The sequence below is a fragment of the Aegilops tauschii genome, chromosome 6, assembly GCF_002575655.3.
Source record: "Aegilops tauschii subsp. strangulata cultivar AL8/78 chromosome 6, Aet v6.0, whole genome shotgun sequence".
Lineage (NCBI taxonomy): Eukaryota > Viridiplantae > Streptophyta > Magnoliopsida > Poales > Poaceae > Aegilops > Aegilops tauschii.
This window is the reverse complement of record NC_053040.3, coordinates 415,467,116-415,482,346: the sequence shown is the minus strand read 5'-3', so window position 1 is coordinate 415,482,346 and position 15,231 is coordinate 415,467,116.

Genomic DNA, 15,231 nt, shown 5'->3' with positions numbered 1-15,231 from the left:
ATATAGTCTGGCTATGCTCTATCTTCATCACACAAAATATTTAAATCATGCACAACGCCGATGACAAGCCAAGCAATTGTTTCATACTTTTGATGTTCTCAAACTTTTTCAATCTTCACGCAATACATGAGTGTGAGCCATGGACATAGCACTATAGGTGGAATAGAATGGTGGTTGTGGAGAAGACAAAAAGGAGAAGATAGTCTTGATACGTCTCCAACGTATCTATAATTTTTTATTGTTCCATGCTATATTATATTCTGTTTTGGATGTTTATTAGGCTTTATTATACACTTTTATATTATTTTTGGGACTAACCTATTAACCGGAGGCCCAGCCCAAGTTGTTGTTTTTTTGCCTATTTCAGAGTTCGAAGGAAAAGGATATCACACGGAGTCCAAACGGAATGAAACCTTCGGGAACGTGATTTTCGGAACAAACGTGATCCAGAGGACTTGGAGTCTACGTAAAGCAATCAACGAGGAGAGCACGAGGCAGGGGGGCGCGCCCACCTCCCCCCACCCTCATGGGCCCCTCGTTGCTCCATCGATGTACTTCTTCCTCCTATATATACCCATATACCGTGGAAACATCATATACGGAGCAAAAACCCTATTTCCACCGCCGCAACCTTCTGTACCCGTGAGATCCCATCTTGGGGCCTTTTCTGGCGCTCCGCCGGAGGGGGCATTGATCATGGAGGGCTTCTACATCAACACCATAGCCTCTCCGATGATGTGTGAGTAGTTTACCTCAGACCTTCGGGTCCATAGTTATTAGCTAGATGGCTTCTTCTCTCTCTTTGGATCTCAATACAATGTTCTCCTCGATCTTCTTGGAGATCTATTCGATGTAATCTTCTTTTGCGGTGTGTTTGTCGAGATCCGATGAATTGTGGGTTTATGATCAAGTTTATCTATGAACAATATTTGAATCTCCTCTGAATTCTTTTATGTATGATTGGTTATCTTTGCAAGTCTCTTCGAATTATCAGTTTGGTTTGGCCTACTAGATTGATCTTTCTTGCAATGGGAGAAGTGCTTAGCTTTGGGTTCAATCTTGCGGTGCTCGATCCCAGTGACAGCAAGGGAAACAACACGTATTGTATTGTTGCCATCGAGGATAAAAAGATGGGGTTTATATCATATTGCATGAGTTTATCCCTCTACATCATGTCATCTTGCTTAAAGCGTTACTCCGTTCTTATGAACTTAATACTCTAGATGCATGCTGGATAGCGGTCGATGTGTGGAGTAATATTAGTAGATGCAGGCAGGAGTCGGTCTACTTGTCATGGACGTGATGCCTATATACATGATCATACCTAGATATTCTCATAACTATGCTCAATTCTATCAAATGCTCGACAGTAATTCGTTTACCCACCGTAATACTTGCTCTTGAGAGAAGCCACTAGTGAAACCTATGGCCCCTGGGTCTATTTTCCATCATATTAATCTCCCGTCAACAAGCTATTTCTGGCGCCGCTTATCTTTAATTTTACTCTTTATCATAAAAATACCAAAAATATTATCTTATCATATCTATCAGATCTCACTCTCGTAAGTGACCATGAAGAGATTGACAACCCCTTTACCGCGTTGGTTGCGAGGTTCTTATTTGTTTGTGTAGGTGTGTGGGACTCGAGCGTGGTCTCCTACTGGATTGATACCTTGGTTCTTAAAAACCGAGGGAAATACTTACGCTACTTTACTGCATCACCCTTTCCTCTTCAAGGGAAAACCAACGCAGTGCTCAAGTGGTAGCAAGTCTCACATAAACTAGGCGTATCAACGGGCTATGGAGATGCCCATCAATAGATATCAATGTGAGTGAGTAGGGATTGCCATGCAACGGATGCACTAGAGCTATAAGTGTATGAAAGCTCAACAAAATAAACTAAGTGGGTGTGCATCCAACTCGCTTGCTCACGAAGACCTAGGGCATTTTGAGGAAGCCCATCATTGGAATATACAAGCCAAGTTCTATAATGAAAGATTCCCACTAGCATATGAAAGTGACAACATAGGAGACTCTCTATCATGAAGATCATGGTACTGCTTTGAAGCACAAGTGTGGTAAAAGGATAGTAGCATTGCCCCTTCTCTCTTTTTCTCTCATTATTTTATTTTATTTTTTATTTGGGCCTTTTCTCTTTTTTTATGGCCTCTTTTTTTTTCGTCCGGAGTCTCATCCCGACTTGTGGGGGAATCATAGTCTCCATCATCCTTTCCTCACATGGGACAATGCTCTAATAATGATGATCATCACACTTTTATTTACTTACAACTCATGGATTACAACTCGATACTTAGAACAAGATATGACTCTATATGAATGCCTCCGGCGGTGTACCGGGATGTCCAATGAATCAAGAGGGACATGTATGAAAGAATTATAAAGGTGGCCATGCCACAAATACGATGTCAACTACATGATCATGCAAAGCAATATGACTATGATGAGCATGTCATAATAAATGGAATGGTGGAAAGTTGCATGGCAATATATCTCGGAATGGCTATCAAAATAACATAATAGGTAGGCATGGTGGCTGTTTTGAGGAAGATATAAGGAGTTTTATGTGTGATAGAGCGTATCATATCACGGGGTTTGGATGCACCGGCGAAGGTTGTGCGGTACTAGAGAGGCTAGCAACGGTGAAAGGGTGAGAGTGCGTATAATCCATGGACTCAACATTAGTCATAATGAACTCACATACTTATTGCAAAAATCTATTAGTTATCGAAACAAAGTACTACGCGCATGCTCCTAGGGGGTAGATTGGTAGGAAAAGACCATCGCTCGTCCCCGACCGCCACTCATAAGGAAGACAATCAATAAATAAATCATGCTCCGACTTCATCACGTAACGGTTCACCATACGTTCATGCTACGGGAATCACAAACTTTAACACAAGTATCTCTCAAATTCACAACTACTCAACTAGCATGGCTCTAATATCACCATCTTCATATCTCAAAACAATCATAAGGAATCAAACTTCTCATAGTATTCAATGCGCTTTATATGAAAGTTTTTATTATATCCCTCTTGGATGCCCATCATATTAGGACTAGTTTTATAACCCAAGCAAATTACCATGCTGTTCTAAAGACTCTCAAAATAATATAAGTGAAGCATGATATTTCATCTATTTCTTAAAAATAAAACCACCGCCGTGCTCTAAAAGGATATAAGTGAGGCACTAGAGCAAATGACAAACTACTCCAACAGATATAAGTGAAGATCAATGAGTAGATAAATAATTATATACTATGTGAAGACTCTCTAACATTTAAGAATTTCAGATCTTGAGATATTATTCAAACAGCAAGCAAACAAAACAAAATGACATTTCAAGGATAGCACTCATCATGTGAAGAAGCAAAAACTTAGGCTCAACCGATACTAACTGATAATTGTTAAAGAAGAAAGGTGGGATGCCTACCGGGGCATCCCCAAGCTTAGATGCTTGAGACTTCTCGAAATATTATCTTGGGGTTTCTTGGGCATCCCCAAGCTTGAGCTTTTGTGTCTCCTTAATTCCTCTGATATCACGGTTTCCTAAATCTCGAAAGCTTCATCCACACCAAACTCAACAAGAACTCGTGAGATAAGATAGTATAAACCAATGCAAAAACCTTATCATTTTCTACTGTAACAAATCATTAAAATTATTATTCAACATTGCATATTAAATGCCTCTGCATATTTAATACTCCTATCCTCAAATAGAATCATTAAACAAGCAAACATATGCAAACAATGCAAACATAACAACAATCTGCCAAAACAGTACAGTCTGTAAAGAATGCAAGATTCATCATACTTACCTAACTCCAAACATTATGAAATTCTACCACACAGTAGAAAATTTATCAGAGCTCAATATGCAAAAAGTTTCAACATTTTATCATATTCTGACTTTTCTAGGGAATTTTTGCAACAGCGGTAAACTTTCTGTTTTGAAACAGCAACATGTATACTTGCAAAATAATCATGGTAAAGGCTATCCTTGACATTTTTATTGAAAATAGAGATGCAAAAAATTATTCTAAATAACAGCAAGCAAATACTAACAACATATAATGGCGCTCCAAGCAGAACACATATCATGTGGTGAATAAAAATATAGCTCCAAGTAAAGTTACCGATGAACAAAGACGAAAGAGGGGATGCCATCGGGGCATCCCCAAGCTTAGGCTTTTGGTTGTCCTTGAATATTACCTTGGGGTGCCTTGGTCATCCCCAAGCTTAGGATCTTGCCACTCCTTATTACATAGTCCATCGAATCTTTACCCAAAACTTGAAAACTTCACAACACAAAACTCAACAGAAAACTCGTAAGCTCCGTTAGTATAAGAAAATAAATCACCACTTAGGTACTGTTGTGAACTAATTCTAAATTCATATTGGTGTAATATATACTGTATTCCAACTTCTCTATGGTTCATACCCTCCGATACTACTCATAGATTCATCAAAATAAGCAAACAACACATAGAAAACAGAATCTGTCTAAAACAGAACAGTCTGTAGTAATCTGTATCAAACATATACTTCTGGAACTCCAAAATTCTGAAATAATATGGTGGACCTGAGGAATTTGTCTATTAATCTTTTGCAAAAAGAATCAACTTAAAAGCACTCTTCTGTAAAACATGACAGCTATTCTCGTGAGCGCAAAGTTTCTGTTTTTTACAGCAAGATCACATTAACTTTCACCCAAGTCTTCCCAAAGGTTCTACTTGGCACTTTATTGAAACAAAAGCTATAAAACATGATTACTACAGTAGCATAATCATGTGAACACACAAAAACAGTAGAGGTAAATATTGGTTTGTCTCCCAACAAGCACTTTTCTTTAATGCCTTTTTAGCTAGGCATGATGATTTCAATGATGCTCACCTAAAAGATAAGAATTGAAACATAAAGAGAGCATCATGAAGAATATGACTAGCACATTTAAGTCTAACCCACTTCCTATTCATAGGTATTTTGTGAGCAAACAACTTATGGGAACGATAATCAACTAGCACAAAACCACCTCAAAGTTATTCTTTCGGATCGATCTATTCAAGAGTTCGTACTAGAATAACACCTTAAGTCACATATCAACCAAAACCCTAATGTCACCTAGATACTTCAATGTCACCTCAAGTATCCGTGGGTATGATTATACGATATGTCACACAATCTCAGATTCATCTATTCAAACCAACACAAAGTAATAGCAAAGCTCGCGTTACATCAAGATCGTACCACCTCAAGAACACGAGAGAGAGAGAGATCAAACACATAGCTACTAGTACATACCCTCAGCCCAGAGGGTGAACTACTCCCTCCTCGTCATGGAGAGCACCGGGATGATGAAGACGGCCACCGGTGAGGGATCTCCCCTCCGGCAGGGTGCCGGAACAGGGTCCCAATTGGTTTTTGGTGGCTACAGAGGCTTGCGGCGGCGAAACTCCCGATCTAGGTTTCTTTCTGGAAGTTTCTGTATATATAAGAGGTTTGGCGTCGGGAACAAGTCAGGGGGGTCTCGGGGCTATCCACGAGGCAGGGGGCGCGCCCATACCCTCGTGGGCAGCCCCGGACTCTTCTGGTCCATCTCCGATGCTCCGTGGGCTTCTTCTGGGCCAAAAATAAGCTCCGTCAAGTTTCAGGTCAATCTGACTCCGTTTGGTTTTTCCTTTTCTGCGATACTCAAAAACAAGGAAAAAACAAAAACTGGCACTGGGCTCTAGGTTAATAGGTTAGTCCCAGAAATCGTATAAAATAGCATATAAATGCATATAAAACATCTAAGATGGATAATATAATAGCATGGAACAATCAAAAATTATTGATACGTTGGAGACGTATCACCAAACCACAGTTCATAAGGCGTCGTCTCAACGGATTTAGATGGTGCCCTATTTAACATGAATGTAGCCATCTCTAAAGCATAACCCCAAAACGATAGCGGTAAATCGGTAAGAGACATCATAGATCGCACCATATCTAGTAAAGTGCGATTACGACGTTCGGACACACCATTACGCTGTGGTGTTCCGGGTGGCGTGAGTTGCGAAACTATTCCGCATTGTTTCAAATGAAGACCAAACTCGTTACTCAAATATTCTCCTCCACGGTCAGATCGTAGAAACTTTATTTTCTTGTTACGATGATTTTCCACTTCACTCTGAAATTCTTTGAACTTTTCAAATGTTTCAGACTTATGTTTCATCAAGTAGATATACCCATACCTGCTCAAATCATCTGTGAAGGTGAGAAAATAACGATACCTGCCGCGAGCCTCAACATTCATCGGACCACATACATCAGTATGTATGATTTCCAACAAATCTATTGCTCGCTCGATTGTTCCAGAGAATGGAGTTTTAGTCATCTTGCCCATCAGGCATGGTTTGCAAGTACCAAGTGATTCATAATCAAGTGATTCCAAAAGTCCATCAGAATGGAGTTTCTTCATGCGCTTTACACCAAGATGACCTAAACGATAATGCCACAAATAAGTTGCACTATCATTATCAACTCTGCATCTTTTGGCTTCAATATTATGAATATGTGTATCACTACTATCGAGATTCAATATAAATAGACCACTCTTCAAGGGTGCATGACCATAAAAGATATTACTCATATAAATAGAACAACCATTATTCTCTGATTTAAATGAATAATCGTCTCGCATCAAACAAGATCCAGATATAATGTTCATGCTCAACGCTGGCACCAAATAAAAATTATTCAGGTCTAAAACTAATCCCAAAGGTAGATGTAGAGGTAGCGTGCCGACCGCGATCACATCGACTTTGGAACCATTTTCCACGCGCATTGTCACCTCGTCCTTAGCCAATCTTCGCGTAATCCGTAGTCCCTGTTTCGAGTTGCAAATATTAGCAATAGAACTAGTATCAAATACCCAGGTGCTACTGCGAGCATTAGTAAGGTACACATCAATAACATGTATATCACATATACCTTTGTTCACCTTGCCATCCTTCTTATCCGCCAAATACTTGAGGCAGTTCCGCTTCCAGTGACCAGTCCCTTTGTGGTAGAAGCACTCAGTCTCAGGCTTAGGTCCATACTTGGGTTTCTTCACTTGAGCAGCAACTTGCTTGCCGTTCTTCTTGAAGTTTCCCTTCTTCCCTTTACCCTTTTTCTTGAAACCGGTGGTCTTGTTGACCATCAACACTTGATGCTCCTTCTTGATTTCTACCTCCGCAGCCTTTAGCATCGCGAAGAGCTCGGGAATTGTCTTATCCATCCCTTGCATATTATAGGTCATCACGAAGCTCTTGTAGCTCGGTGGCAGTGATTGAAGAATTCTGTCAATGACACTATCATCCGGAAGATTAACTCACAGTTGAATTAAGTGATTGTTATACCCAGACATTTTGAGTATATGCTCACTGACAGAACTATTCTCCTCCATCTTGCAGGTGTAGAATTTATTGGAGACTTCATATCTCTCAATCCAGGCATTTGCTTGAAATATTAACTTCAACTCCTGGAACATCTCATATGCTCCATGACGTTCAAAACGTCGTTGAAGTTCCGGTTCTAAGCCGTAAAGCATGGCACAATGAACTATCGAGTAGTCATCAGCTTTGCTCTGCCAGACGTTCATAACATCTGGCATTGCTCCTGCAACGGGTTTGGCACCTAGCGGTGCTTCCAGGACGTAAATCTTCTGTGCAGCAATGAGGATAATCCTCAAGTTACGGACCCAGTCCGTGTAGTTGCTACCATAATCTTTCAACTTAGCTTTCTCTAGGAACGCATTAAAATTCAACGGAACAACAACACGGGCCATCTATCTACAACAACATAGACATGCAAAATACTATCAGGTACTAAGTTCATGATAAATTAAAGTTCAATTAATCAAATTACTTAAGAACTCACACTTAGATAGACATCCCTCTAATCATCTAAGTGATCACGTGATCCATATCAACTAAACCATGTCCGATCATCACGCGAGATGGAGTAGTTTTCAATGGTGAACATCACTATGTTGATCATATCTACTACATGATTCACGCTCGACCTTTCGGTCTCACTGTTCCGAGGCCATATCTGCATATGCTAGGATAGTCAAGTTTAACCCGAGTATTCTACGTGTGCAAAACTGGCTTGCACCCGTTGTATGTGAACGTAGAGCTTATCACACCCGATCATCACGTGGTGTCTCGGCACGACGAACTTTCGCAATGGTGCATACTCAGGGAGAACACTTGTACCTTGAAATTTAGTGAGAGATCATCTTATAATGCTACCGCTGAACTAAGCAAAATAAGATGCATAAAAGATAAACATCACATGCAATCAGTATAAGTGATATGATATGGCCATCATCATCTTGTGCCTTTGATCTCCATCTCCAAAGGATTGTCATGATCACCATCATCACCGGCGCGACACCTTGATCTCCATCGTAGCATCGTTGTCGTCTCGCCAACTATTGCTTCTACGACTATTGATACGTCTCCAACGTATCTATAATTTTTGATTGTTCCATGCTATATTATATTCTGTTTTGCATGTTTAATGGGCTTTATTATACACTTTTATATTATTTTTGGGACTAACCTATTAACCGGAGGCCCAGCCCAGAATTGCTATTTTTTTGCCTATTTCAGAGTTTCGCAGAAAAGGAATATCAAACGGAGTCCAAACGGAATGAAACCTTCGGGAACGTGATTTTTGGAACAAACGTGATCCTGAGGACTTGGACCCTACGTCAAGAAAGCAATCAGGAGGGAACGAGGTAGGGGGGGCGCCTACCCTCGTGGGGCCCACGTTGCTCCACCGACGTACTTGTTCCTCCTATATATACTTACGTACCCCCAAACTACCAGATACGGAGCCAAAAACCTAATTCCACCGCCGCAACCTTCTGTACTCGTGAGATCCCATCTTGGGGCCTTTTCCGAAGCTTTGCCGGAGGGGGCATTTATCACGGAGGGCTTCTACATCAACACCATAGCCTCTCCGATGATGTGTGAGTAGTTTACCTCAGACCTTCGGGTCCATAGTTATTAGCTAGATGGCTTCTTCTCTCTCTTTGGATCTCAATACAAAGTTCTCCACGATTCTCGTGGAGATCTATTCGATGTAATCTTCTTTTGCGGTGTGTTTGTTGAGACCGATGAATTGTGGGTTTATGATCAAGTTTATCTATGAACAATATTTGAATCTTCTCTGAATTCTTTTATGTATGTTTGGTTATCTTTGCAAGTCTCTTCGAATTATCAGTTTGGTTTGGCCTACTAGATTGATCTTTCTTGCAATGGGAGAAGTGCTTAGCTTTGGGTTCAATCTTGCGGTGTCCTTTCCCAGTGACAGTAGGGGCAGCAAGGCACGTATTGTATTGTTGCCATCGAGGATAACAAGATGGGGTTTATATCATATTGCATGATTTTATCCCTCTACATCATGTCATCTTACTTAAAGCGTTACTCTATTCTTTTGAACTTAATACTCTAGATGCATGCTGGATAGCGGTCGATGTGTGGAGTAATAGTAGTAGATGCAGGTAGGAGTCGGTCAACTTGTCGCGGACATGATGCCTATATACATGATCATACCTAGATATTCTCATAACTATGCTCAATTCTGTCAATTGCTCAACAGTAATTTGTTCACCCACCGTAATACTTATGCTCTCGAGAGAAGCCGCTAGTGAAACCTATGGCCCCTGGGTCTATTTTCCATCATATTAATCTTCCAAGACTTAGCTATTTTTATTGCCTTTTATTTTACTTTGCATCTTTATCATAAAAATACCAAAATATTATCTTATCATATCTTTCAGATCTCACTTTCGTAAGTGGCCGTGAAGGGATTGACAACCCCTTTATTGCGTTGGTTGCGAGGATTTTATTTGTTTGTGTAGGTGCAAGGGACTTGTGCGTGGCCTCCAACTGGATTGATACCTTGGTTCTCAAAAACTGAGGGAAATACTTACGCTACTTTGCTGCATCACCCTTTCCTCTTCAAGGGAAAACCAACGCAGTGCTCAAGAGGTAGCAAGTATCGCTACCACTTAGTGATAAAGTAAACAATTACATGGCGATTGCATTTCATACAATAAAGCGACAACCATATGGCTCCTGCGAGTTGCCGATAACTCCTTTACAAAACATGATCATCTCATACAATAAAATATAGCATCATGTCTTGACCATATCACATCACAACATGCCCTGCAAAAACAAGTTAGACGTCCTCTACTTTGTTGTTGCAAGTTTTACGTGGCTGCTGCGGGCTGAGCAAGAACCGTTCTTACCTACGCATCAAAACCACAACGATATTTCGTCAAGTATGTGTTGTTTTAACCTTCAACAAGGACCGGGCGTAGCCACACTTGATTCAACTAAAGTTGGAAAAACTGACACCCGCCAGCCACCTGTGTGCAAAGCACGTCGGTAGAACCAGTCTCGCGTAAGCGTACACGTAATGTCGGTCCGGGCCGCTTCATCCAACAATACCACCGAATCAAAGTATGACATGCTGGTAAGCAGTATGACTAGTATCGCCCACAACTCACTTGTGTTCTACTCGTGCATATAACATCTACGCATAAACCTGGCTTGGATGCCACTGTTGGGGAATTTAGTAATTTCAAAAATATTCCTACGCACACGCAAGATCATGGTGAAGCATAGCAATGAGAGGGGAGAGAATTGTCCACGTACCCTCATAGACCGTAAGCGGAAGCGTTATGACAACGCGGTTGATGTAGTCGTACGTCTTCACGATCAACCGATCCTAGCACCGAAGGTATGGCACCTCCGCGATCTGCACACGTTCGGCTCAGTGACGTCCCACGAACTCACGATCCAGTAGAGTGTCGGGGAAGAGCTTCGTCAGCACGACGGCGTGATGACAGTGATGATGAAGCTACCGGCGCAGGGCTACGCCTGGGCACTACGACGATATGACCGAGGTGGGTTATGGTGGAGGGGGGCACCGCACACGGCTAAAAGATCAATGATCAACTTGTGTGTCTATGGGGTGCCCCCCTCCCTCGTATATAAAGGAGTGGAGGAGGGGGAGGGCCAGCCCTCCTATGGCGCACCCCATGGGGAGTCCTACTCCCACCGGGAGTAGGATTCCCCCCTTCCATGTAGTAGGAGTAGGAGAGAAGGAAGAAGAGAGGGAGAAGGAAAGGGGGCGTGATGTCTACTACACAACCTTCTTCTTGTAGACGTTGTTGGGCCTCCAAGTGCAGAGGTTTGTAGGACAGTAGCAAATTTCCCCCAAGTGGATGACCTAAGGTTTATCAATCCGTGGGAGGCGTAGGATGAAGATGGTCTCTCTCAAACAACCCTGCAACCAAATAACAAAGAGTCTTTTTTAGGGTTAAAACAGTAGGAAAGGCTCCTACTGCATATATATTAGAACAAAGTAACAGTTACATGGTGGTATTTACAATGATGGAGGGAGGGGGTCAGATCCTAAGCACAACCCTAGACTTGTTGTGGTAGATTTTGCAAGATAGAAGAGACAGCATGTCTCTTGTGATCAGGTAATCTATATCTGACATTATCAAAGTCTACTCTGAACCTATTGAACCATGAGGCAATGGAGGGTGACACATGTCTGAAATAGTTATTGCGCTCCTTCCAAAGACTCCATGCAACAGTCAAAAAGATCTCCATGATCATTTTACGTGGATGTTGTGCCCTTAAGTTCTCCACTAGAGCCAACCTATCTCCTTGCACAGTCCATGAAATGTTTAGTAGATGCCAACATTCTTTGCTAAAGGTGCAATGAAAGAAGAGGTGTTCCACAGTTTCTTCGACGTGGTGCCCGCAAAGCAAGCAATCAACATTGGTGCCAATATTGTAGTGCCGTCGCTTGAGCATGTTCCTTGTGTTGAGCCTGTGTGAAAGCAAAAACCACCCAAAGACTTTGATCTTTGGTGTGCATTTAGTCTTCCAGAGCCATTGAAACGCTACGTGCGCAACCACATCCTGAAAGACAAACTGATAGTAGGCCGTAGTTTTGAACACAGTTGAACCCCAAAAGTAGGACCATACATCATCCTGATCCTCTAATACCACCGCGGCCATATCCAATTGGAGGAGTTTGAGCTCATCATGGGCTTGCAACGAGAGTGGTAGTTGAAAGGTTGCCTGAAGGGTGGAGGCAGTCAAAAAGTTTTGCACAGACACGTCCTCATTAATGGCATAGGAGAAAGCTCGTGGATATTGTTCTACCATGATGGACTGGTTCCAGATATCTTTCTAGAAAAGAGCAGAGGTACCATGTTTAACTTGCACCTGAGTGACGCCACGAAAGATTGGCATAAGGTTTACGAGGTCACGCCACCAAAAGGAGCCACAATTATCTGTTGCATGCGGGATCAACTCGTGGTAATATGTATCCCAGATAAGCTGAACCCAGGGTATATCCATGTTGTTGTAGAATTTATGCAGAAATTTGAGCAGTAGCGCATCATTTTGGATTTTAAGGTCAAGTATACCCAAACCACCGCACTTTTTGGGTCGGCATACCATGTTCCAAGCTGCTAGAGAATTCTGCTTGTCCCCATCTGCCGTTCTTTTGTTCCAAAGGCAGTGTCGGCGAATTTTATCCAGTTGAGCAAGTATTTTGGGTGGCAGTCTGAGAGTCCCCATGGGGTAGATGGCCAGCGGGGTGATGAGCGAATTTAATAAGGCTAGCTTGCCAGCATAGGACATGAGGGACATCGCAGCCGTGATTTTCCTTTCAGCTTTGCACACGAACGACGTCAGATCAAGGACCGAGGGTCGAGTAGTGCCAAGGGGCAGACCCAGGTAAGTGAAGGGCATGTTGGCCTGTGTACATCCAAAAAGGTTGGCCAGGTCATTACATTTGTTCGCCGGCGTATTGATGGACACAAGTGTAGACTTGTGGAAATTGATTTTCAGGCCAATTGATGTGGCATAGTCTTCGAGGATCTGTTTAATCATTGCCGCTTGGTCCAGATAGGCCGGTAGAACAATGATTGTGTCATCGGCATATTGGATCACTGGGTACTTAGCATCACCAGTAGGAGGGATTGGATGTTTGATTAAGTCCTGCGCGAGTGCTGCATTGATAGCACTCTGGAGCAGATCGGCTGCATGGACGAAGATTAAGGGAGACATTGGATCACCTTGGCGAACCCCACATTTACAGTGAAACTGTCGTCCAGGCACGCCATTCAGTAACACAGAAGATTTACCTGACGAGAATATACTCCCCATCCAAGCCAGCCATTTCAGTGGGAAACCCATTTTCTTCAAGATTAAGAGCATGGCAGAGTGTTCAACCATATCAAACGCCTTCGCAAAATCTAGTTTAAGGAGAACAATTTCTCTCTTGGAGGCCTGGCATTGGTGGATGTATTCGAAAGCCCAGGCCAGGCAATCATGAATCAATCTGCCATGGAGGAAACCATATTGGTTTTTGTGCACAATTTGGAGGATGATTTTCTGAAGCCGATTCGCTAGAATTGTAGTGAGCAACTTCAGGCAACAGTTTAGGAGTGTGATAGGCCGGAAATCATTGACATATTCGGGCGAGTTAACCTTTGGGATCAGTGTGATAAAACCTTCATTAATACTCTCTAAATTAAGTCCACCTTGATGAAATTCATCACATAGAAGATAAAAATCATGTTTGATGATAGGCCAGCAAGCTTTTAAGAAGGCACCATTAAAACCATCGGGGCCAGGGGCCCGATCGGGTGGCATTTCAGAAACCATATCATCTATTTCTTTACGTGTGAATGGTGCAATGAGGTCCGAAAAGTCCGCATCAGCCCGTAACAAATTTTCTAAATTAAACTTCGTAGGTTGAGGGTTTGCTTGCCCCATTCTGGCCTTAAAAGCTTCAAAAAGAATGGACTCCTTCCCAGCATGATCATTAATCTCCACACCATTTGTGGTTTTTAGCGAGCTAATGCAATTCCTCCTGTAGCGTTCCATGGCAACCGTTTGGAAAAACTTTGAGTTTTCGTCGCCAAACTGAATCCATCTGATCGTACACCTCTTTTTCCAATAATCTTTTTGGTATTGCAGGAGGCGAAGCAAGTGCTTTTTGAGAATGCGACGGAAGTTTCTTTCAGGTGTAGTAAGAATTCGACGGTCCTCAATATTATCCAGCTCCAAGAGTGCTTTATTGGTGTTTTCAATGGCTACTTTGAGGCGAGAAATTTTCTTACTTTATTGCTTGAGGGCATGACGGACTTCCTTGAGCTTTTGTCCTATCCTTGCTGCGCAGTTATGGTTTTTATTAAATCTGATGGGTTTGTTCCAAGCTTGATCAACAACCTCCATAAACCCAGGATGAGCAATCCAATAGGATTCGAACCTGAAGAGTTTGCCTTTCGGGATTGTAGTTTGGATGACCACAGAACATGGCGTATGATCCGAGACAGGTTTACCTAGTGGATTCACCATGGTGTTAGGGAAAGAAGTAGTCCAATCCAGCGTGGTGAAGAACCAATTGAGTTGCTCAAGGAGAGGCTGATTCTGCATATTCGACCAACTATAAGCACGGCCCTTGATAGGTAGTTCAGTGAGATTTTGTTCCCGAATAAAGTCATTGAAGGTGAACATGTCGTGAACAATAGCCCCTGGTTTGTTGAGATTATCAGGAGAGCGAATGTAATTGAAATCGCCTAGTAACAACCAGTCCTCGGAAGATGGTATATTCAAATCAAAAGGCCAATTTGTAAACGTGACATGATGTTCACCCTGACACGGGCCATACACATTTACGAGCTTCCAACAATGATTGGATTGCGTGGAGGTGAATTCGACGCCTAATGCAAACTGCTCGGATAAAAAGACCTGGCCCGTAAAAATACTGCTATTCTAGACTGTTATTATCCCACCCGACGCGCCTTGTGAGGGTATGAAAGCAAACTGATCAAAACGCCGAGGGAATATAGATTTCAAAACAGCGGCATCAAACAAAGGCATCTTAGATTCCTGCAAGCAGATGATCACGCAACCACTAGCATTGATCGCATTACCCAGCGCTAAGTGTTTATCGGGCGCATTAAGACCACGTACATTCCAGCAGAGTACGTTCCAATTACGCAAAAGCATTGATAAAGTAAACCAAGTTTCGGTGGCTAAGAAAGTAAAGATAAGCAAGATCAACTACTCTTCAGAGAGGGCCGAAGTAGAGAGTTCTTCAGCAGGTATCGCGCAAAGATTCACACCAACTGCCTG